The 8,233-nt window shown below is 40.0% G+C and overlaps 1 long non-coding RNA gene across 1 annotated transcript in view; it reads right to left on the minus strand.

The window, feature by feature from the left end:
- Positions 1-2,100, minus strand: part of LOC108165764 (uncharacterized) — a 3,293-nt gene extending 1,193 nt beyond the window's left edge. The window contains exons 1-2 of the long non-coding RNA XR_001776089.1: positions 1,324-2,100; positions 272-528 (exon numbers count right to left, since the gene is read on the minus strand). This is a non-coding gene — a long non-coding RNA (uncharacterized LOC108165764). The remainder of the gene's footprint in view (positions 1-271; positions 529-1,323) is intronic.
- Between the last annotated feature and the right edge of the window lie 6,133 nt (positions 2,101-8,233).

An 8,233-nucleotide genomic window follows, 5' to 3' on the forward strand; every position in this document is an offset into this window, starting at 1 on the left:
CTCTGATTGGCTAAGCAATGTAACGTGATCCTCTGATTGGCTAAGCAATGTAACGTGATCCTCTGATTGGCTAAGCAATGTAACGTGATCCTCTGCAGCAAGTGATGGCAAAGCGGGGCGTCATCACGACTTTACACAAGTGTCTTTACCTCCATGGCAGAGGCTCCGCCGAACCCCTGGGGTTCGATTGAACCCAGGTTAAGAACCACTGGCTTAATGTTTCTCTCAACCTAAGTAACATTTGCAAAGTATCAGAAAAAAGGTGTCAAACCTTTATAAAACGGTGGGTAGTTCGCCTCTGTCCTCACTTTGTTGAAGTAGAAGATCTGGCAGGTCAATATTTTGTTTCTGTCATCCTGAAGATTCAGTCAGATTGGAAGCACAGAGCTGGACCTGAGCGGCTTCACCCTGCAGCTCGGCTCCAGCTGCATCCAGCCAGCGGATGTTCCTCTCTGAGCAGGGGACATTTATCTGCTTCTTCCAGGGAGAACACCGTAACGTGACAAGACTCTGGGAAAACCAGGGAAACTGAGAAAAATAGGAGAAAATTCAGTCTGAAAAAATCTGACTTACGTTTCATTCCTTAAAAGAACGACAAGTTTGTCTCCTTTTTTTTGCTGACTTAGTTTAAAATTATATTTAAAGTTTAAGTATTACCAGATAATTTAAATGAACCGCAGCTTGGCTTGGGTTTAGTTTGCAGTTTATACAACTTCCTTCTTGAGATGCAACAACTCAGAGTCCCCGTCCACAAAATCAAGGCTCAGTCCTTCCTCAGATTTGAGAAACTAAATATTTATATTCTCTACTTTTCTCCAGTTTCTGAAATAAAACCTGCAACAGGAACTACAGCCATAGAAGACATTTAAGTAAAAAAAAAGTAGATTTTTAAGCTGCAGTATGCAACTTTTTTTTAACGTACTTAAAATGATAAATATCTATAAGCTGCTGTTGCTCTCTGAGTGAGTGCTAAGGCTAGTTAGCATCGCCACCAATGAGGCAGATAAAGTTTTCCTGGAATGATAAGTTGTGTACTGCAATTAGAACATTTAGAAGCATGTATACGAGCATGATTGACAGCACTAAGACCCTCCTCCTGTCTCTGGTTATGTTTCTTCAGAAGGCATTTGGAGCTCAGGGAGAAGTTGATTTTTTCCACTGATTATCTGCCTTATAACAAACTGTCACAACGTTGACAAGCTTTGACACATATCTGAAAAAACAACTTATTTTTGTTTGACCGACAAATAAACAAATGAAACTGACTGACTGATTGGTAGCAGAGTTAAAGTCACTTAGCTTCAGGTGAGTTGAGGCACGTACTGGTCGAAACAAACAGAAACACTCAAACGTTTTCTCCCTCCCGCCGCCTGCAGGTGTAGCGCCCGGCGTCATCAGCAGTGATGGAGGAGACGATCAGAGAGCAGCTCCGGTCCACCGCCAGCCGGCCAGAACCACTCTGACCCACTTCCAGCTGAGTGTTTGTGTCGCTATAGTGAAGCCAAATAACAGCGGAGCATTGCTCAGACACTGAGCCTCTGAAACAGGGCAGAGCTGCGTCTGTGGAAGAGTAAGTGGATATTTCCTCCACTGGAAAACATCGATTATTTGAAAAGTTCTCGACTTGAACTCAATCAATCATGAGATAAAGTTCATTTCTTATTTCTTCGTTCACAAACTCTYTGCAGTATTGATTACTATAAAAAGTATTTTCTCCCTTATAGACATTTTATGAATCAAATGTCAGTATGATGCATTTTTGATGATGTAATAGGAAGCAAAAGCAAAAACAGATGAAATCTAACTTTTTCACAGAAACAAATTCTCCACATCGTCATAGACTTCTATCCAAAACTGAAACCAAAGAAACTTTTGAGTTTATGAATTAATATGTTTCTATAAAAAGGTTTTCACCTTCAAACTGAAGCAGAAGTAAAATGAGTTCCAGTCTGATGTCTTCTTAATAAACAGGAAACAGGAAGCAGCTTTAATCTGCTGCAGACTGAAAACTACTGCTGTTATTTCCGCTGTGTGGCAGATATTAGAGATAAACGTTTGTTTAAGAAACGCCTATTTTGCTCGTTCTCATCATATATTCTGGTTAAGCTGTGTTAAAAAATAAAGGAGCACATTTTTTAAACACAAGTTTTCATGCATATTTACTTATTTTTTCTCTTTGCTAAGCATGAAAACATGTTTTGGCTTGTTTAATGTTTTTACTGTTTACTAAAATGCTGCTGCTTTCAGGTAAATGCTCAAAACTTCAGTGTTTGGCAGGTGGAGATAAAATATTTCAAATTATATGCAAAGGAAAAAATGCATTTAATAGGAAGACATATGTGAGTAACAGTGAATTAAACTAAAATAACCTCCACTTCCTGCCACATTCTCAGACCTCCATCAAAAGATCAGATGTTGCACCTGCAGAGAGCAACACAGGCTGACGTGAAGTCTAAAACTCTCATCTGAATCCTGCAGAAGTTTTATCCTATTCGCACATAAAGTTAATCATAATGATCATAATAAAATAAACCATAAATAATGCAACATACTTATAGAGATGAACTGAAGGAAACAGCAGGAGATACAAAAGCAACAACAACCAAAAAATGCATTAATGGTCAGTTTTCTTGCATCCTTAATGTTCGTTAAAAGAGAAACGGATCATAAGGTTTTATGTTATAAAAGTCGTCAGTCAAACTCAACATTTAGATCAGTGGTTCTTAACCTTTTTTGAGGTACCGAGCCCTCCAGTTTCATATGTGCATTCACTGAACCCTTCTTATCCCCATCTAAACCCCGCCGACACACAAAATACTTTGCGGTATTCTGATTTAGTAATGTAATTATATTAGCTGTGTTACCACCCCCACGCCACTAGAGGCAGTAGCAACCCCGAAAAGATGCGACTAAGGAGCAGATTTAGACTATAGAATTTGGTAAAAACCACAGACATTAATATTATAGTATTCATGTCTATGGTAAAAACTTAGTTTTGCTGAAGTAATTAAAGACACAAGTTCAAATCCATGCTGAGAGTRGAGCTCCTTCAATCAGGGCTCCTCCACAGCTCTGATTGGCTAAGCAACGTAACGTGATCCTCTGATTGGCTAAGCAATGTAACATGATCCTCTGCCCAAGTGATGGCAAAGCGGGACGTCATCACGACTTTACACAAGTGAGTCTTTACCTCCACGGCAGAGGCTCCGCCGAACCCCTGAGACCGACTCACCGAACCCCGGGGGTTCGATAGAACCCAGGTTAAGAACCACTGGTTTAGGATCTCAGCCTTCACCGATGCCTCCATTTAGAGTCCGACTGCTGCAAAGTGTTCAGAGAATCTGCCTGCCAGCTGGAGGCGACTGCTCTCTCAAACATTTAGTCAGAAATCTAAGAAGAAGAAGCAAAATTAAAGCACAGAAAGTAAAAGTAGTTCCAGCACCAAGATCACATCACAGTCAGGGGAGTTTTCTCTGCTTCATGTCTGAACGACTTACTTCCTGTTTGTGGGTGAGTCACACCAACACCAACCTCCATCCTGTCTGCTAGTCATCAGCTAATTTATACTTAAAAAAAGAAAATCATGACAGAATATGCTTTAAAAAAAGAAAAGAAAAAAGACCAGAATGTGTCACATTCATCAAGGAAAGTATCATTTCTGTCATTTCCTTTCTTTGCATCGACGCACTTTAAAGTAAAAAATTCAAAGTAGATGTGCAATAAACAAATAAATGAATTAATTACTCACCCAATGTTCTGAGAATGTTTGTTCAAACCTCTTGAACATTTTCCAGTGTGAATTTTAACAAGTTTAGATTAAAAAAAACAACACAAACCAATAATATATTTACAGATATATTTGCAAGTGAAAAATTACTGTAAAATGGGGCTGTACAGTGGTGCAGTTGGTAGAGCTGTTGCCTTGCAGCAAGAAGGTCCTGGGTTCAACTCCCAGCCCCGGTCCCCCTGCATGGAGCCTGCATGCTCCCCATGTGCATGGTGGGTTTTCTCCAGGTACTCCGGTTTCCTCCCACAGTCCAACAACATGACTGTCAGGTTAATTGGTCTCTCCAGATTGTCCCTAGGTGTGAGTGTGTGTGTGCATGGTTGTGTGTCTCTGTGTTGCCCTGCAACAGACAACCTGTCCAGGTGACCCCACCCATCTTCATCATAACTACCAACCTGAGACAGAAAGACACAAAAAACTTAAAAAAAAAACAAAAACTTAGAAGTTAAACAGCGTCACTCTTTCTCTCACTGATTCCTTCTTAATAAATACTATTTTATTTTGAATTGTTCAGTTTGTCGACCTTTTCAGCCTCATTTGTGAGGACAATTATTTATAACATGGTATATTTTCTCCCTAAAGAAAAAATTCATTCAAATTAAAAGTAGTAAAAGTAGTATCACAGATAGCTGAGTTATTATATTTAAAATCCATCTCTGTTACTCACACTGAGGCCATCTGGAAATGTGTTGTTTCCTCTAAAAAAAGCATTACTTGAATTAACATATGGTCTGTATGTCACCTGTGTTGACAGTGATGCTGATCATGAGGATCAGAGCTGCGATCCTCAGAGTCAACATGAAGCAGCTCAAAGGAGACCAGCCTGTGGAAACTGTGGGAAAAAATGATTATTTTATTTATTTCTGCAGTAAATAATTCAGCCTCGCAGGCAGAGTTTTATATAAACATATTAATCAACTGAATGACACAAAGATTTAGCATCATGTTGCATTTTTCTGTCGTACCCATGGCAACAAGTGTGTAGTGATCTTGTATTTTCACGGCTTGTTCCTGGACAAACTGGCAGGTGTAGGTTCTGTTCCGGCCACTGTGAGGCGCTATGGTGAGAACAGAAGAACACTTTGCGTGTCCTCTGAACTCGCAGCGGTCCAGCACTGATCCGGACTCGCTGGCCCAGCGGAGGCTGTCCTCTGCACACCGGGGGAAATCTAATTTTCTCCACAGGGAACACTCCACGGACACGCTGTGAGCCCCGTTCGGATCTTCCTCTGGAAAAATGAGAGAAACTGCAAAAATCATACATAGTAAAAGTTGGAGTTTGTGATCAAAAAATAGAAATKTACTTAAATGGTCTTCAGCGCCTTCTTAAAATTAAATTCAAATGATTTCTGTGTTTTAATAGTAGAAAAAAATTTAAGGAAAGAGCAAAAGTCTCTTGGTAGATCGCAGTGTTCTGAGACGGAAATATAAGATATCAAACTCGTCAACTTGTTACTCCTTTAAGGTTAAAATCAACATCATACGAGTATGATAAGCTAATTACAAATGATGCTAATAATAGTTAGCTTAGAAATAATATGGTTTGGGGAGGGGGGTGGGGGGGCGCAAACAAATATCTGCTTAGGGCCCCAAAAAGGCTTGGACCGGCCCTGAGGAATGATAGAACCTGCAGTTACATCAGGAAATATTCATACCTCACAAATTTAGTAATAATATTTAGTAATATTTCATTCCAAAGTCCTGAACCTGATGGAGTTTGAGCTTGTTGTAAGCAGCAGGTCCAGAACCAACACTTGACCCGGCTTGCTTTCAAAACACTAAAAAAGATTAAAGTAAGATTTTCAAGTGACTGTAAGACTCACTCGTCAAAACGCTCAGATACACCAGCGTGTCTCCGTCAGGGGAAACTCCGGATCGACAGCTGTCGCGTCCGGCATCCTCCGCGGTGACGTTGATGATGACCAGAGAAACGTTGCTGCTCAGACKCACTCTGTTCCCTCTGAGTGAATTCCTGAAGCCAGTTTCATATTCAAATTCATAAAAGGTTTGAGAAAAATCTCGGTTATAGAGCCAGAAAGGCACAGTCGGTGCAGCGGAGGGCGCTGCGGTTTTACACGGGAGAGTTGCGTTGTCTCCGACTCTGTGATACAGGAAGACTTCTGCTCCTCTGGCCGCTGCACAAACACAAGCTGTCAAACTTACAGTAGCCTGGAAAAACTCTCAGAACATTGTCATTGCGGAACAAAAGTGGTGCTAAAACAAGATGTGCACTATATGCGCCACAGGAGGGCGCTGCGCTGAACGGGGCGCCGAAACAAAATCATTTCTAGTCTGTTTTTGTAAATGTTACTATCAATAACAGAGGCAGTGAAAATCTTATCTAAGCTCAGCCTTAGAAAAGATTGTCTTTCTTACCATTAGCTCAGTTAACTTCATTAATATGAAAAAAAAAATCTGATTTTCTGATTCTGATTCACTAAAAAAGTTCAGATTTCCAAAAACTGAATGCATGAAAGTAAATAGAGCATTTACCTTCAAACTGAAGCACGATCACGACTAAAGCCACCACTGCTGACATTTCTGAGCCAGTTACTTGAATTAAGGTTTTTTGTCTTTGATTCAAACATATTTCATATTTCCTGTCTGAAGTTGATTTCCTGAGTGAATCATCAKCATCAGAATGTAAGAAAAATCCCCTCTGAACAGCTCATGTCTCCGCTTCTTATTAGATTTCTTATTAACACTTTAAAACTAAAATTATATCAGAAACAACAAACTGGGAGAAGGAATTTTATTGACATGTTAACTATTTTCTTTTTATTTGATCACTGTTCACTTAGTTTTGTTTTTATATTGCATTCATAATTTAAAAGTGAAACTTTAGACCAGTTCCAGTTTTTCCACCAAGCCTTTTCCCAACATTCTGTATAATTATTATCAGACTCAGTTACTCAAGCACTTAAACTAAATTATTGTCAGACAGTTTTTGTATTATGATCAATATTGTGAGATACATCAAAAGCCAGAGTAAAAACAGTATTTTATGATTGTAAAATCAAATTATAGCGCACATGTATTTTAGTCTTTAATTAACAGTTTGTGTTTCATGAACATGAAGCATAATTGCTTCATGTTCATGTAATGCTGTAAGTTGGCCAGTAGGTGTCACTGTATTTATTTCTATGAAGTGTTTGGAAACTGAACTGATTCGGAAACTTTCAGCATTTGCAGTACTGATGCCATTTTCTACATTGAGATGACAAAAAATAAAATTAAAATCAACACAAATAACAACAAGGGAGAAGAAAGTGAGTGAAAACCAGCTGCCTGTACTGGGAGGGAGATTACTGGACGTAGATTAACCAGTAAACAGGCTGCAGGTGGAGAGAAAGCATTAAATAACACAAAAGAGAAACAATAAGATCAAACAACATATAAAAAATTACATTTTTATATCAGATTTATAGATTCAAGCGTTTACTGAGATTAAAACTTAAACATTAAAGATTTAAGGTTCAAACAGCTTTAAATTAACTCAAATATTAATCTGAAGGATGACATCATCACCAGGAAACCAAACCGTCTCCATCTGAGGCAGAGCCTGACCTCCTGACCTGCAGGGAACGGCTAACCTTCATCTTCACAAAATGTGTTTCCTCACATAGCATCACAGTGAATGTGAGATTTCTTAAATATGACACATATATTCAATAATATACATTAGCAGCAGCAGGCTGTAAGTGAACCGCTTCCGTCACGGCTCCGTAGTTTCGGCTCATCAGTCTCCTCATTATCTGCTTCTCCACCTTCATCAAGCTGCAGCTAATACAGAAGGCGCCGTCCCTTGAAATAACCAATCAATAACCGGCTGCGGTCCCTGTCAGCCGATAATGTGTGAGCTGTAGCTGGAAGGGAACCTGCTTTGTTGTTGTGCAGCAATCCACAGACAGGTGGACATCTGTCAGAGAGCTGCTGTTTTATTTAAGACCTCAGCAGTGGAGAAAATAAAGTCGCAGGATACGACCTGCAGGAATGTCCACCGAGGCAGAAGACAGGGAAATGAATTTACTTCACAATCTGCTCTGAGGGGGTTTGAGGTGGAAGTGGAATCCAGCAGAGGACTTCACTTCCCCCCGTTCTGCTCCTGTGGCTCAGTCACGTCTTCATCCTGTGTGTCAATGAAGAGGAATCTGCTCAGAAAATTACAAAAACATGCAACCGACCGACCGACCATCCAACCAACCAGCCAGCCAACCAACCTATCAAACAAACAAACAATCAACCAACCTATCAACCAACCAACCTATCAACCAACCAACCAACCAACCAACCAACCAACCAACCAACCAACCAACCAACCTATCAACCAACCAACCTATCAACCAACCAACCAACCAACCAACCAACCAACCAACCAACCAACCAACCAACCAACCAACCAACCAACCTATCAACCAACCAACCTATCAACCAACCAACCAGCCA

The sequence above is a fragment of the Poecilia reticulata genome, linkage group LG21 (genome assembly GCF_000633615.1).
Source record: "Poecilia reticulata strain Guanapo linkage group LG21, Guppy_female_1.0+MT, whole genome shotgun sequence".
NCBI classification, from domain to species: Eukaryota; Metazoa; Chordata; class Actinopteri; order Cyprinodontiformes; family Poeciliidae; genus Poecilia; species Poecilia reticulata.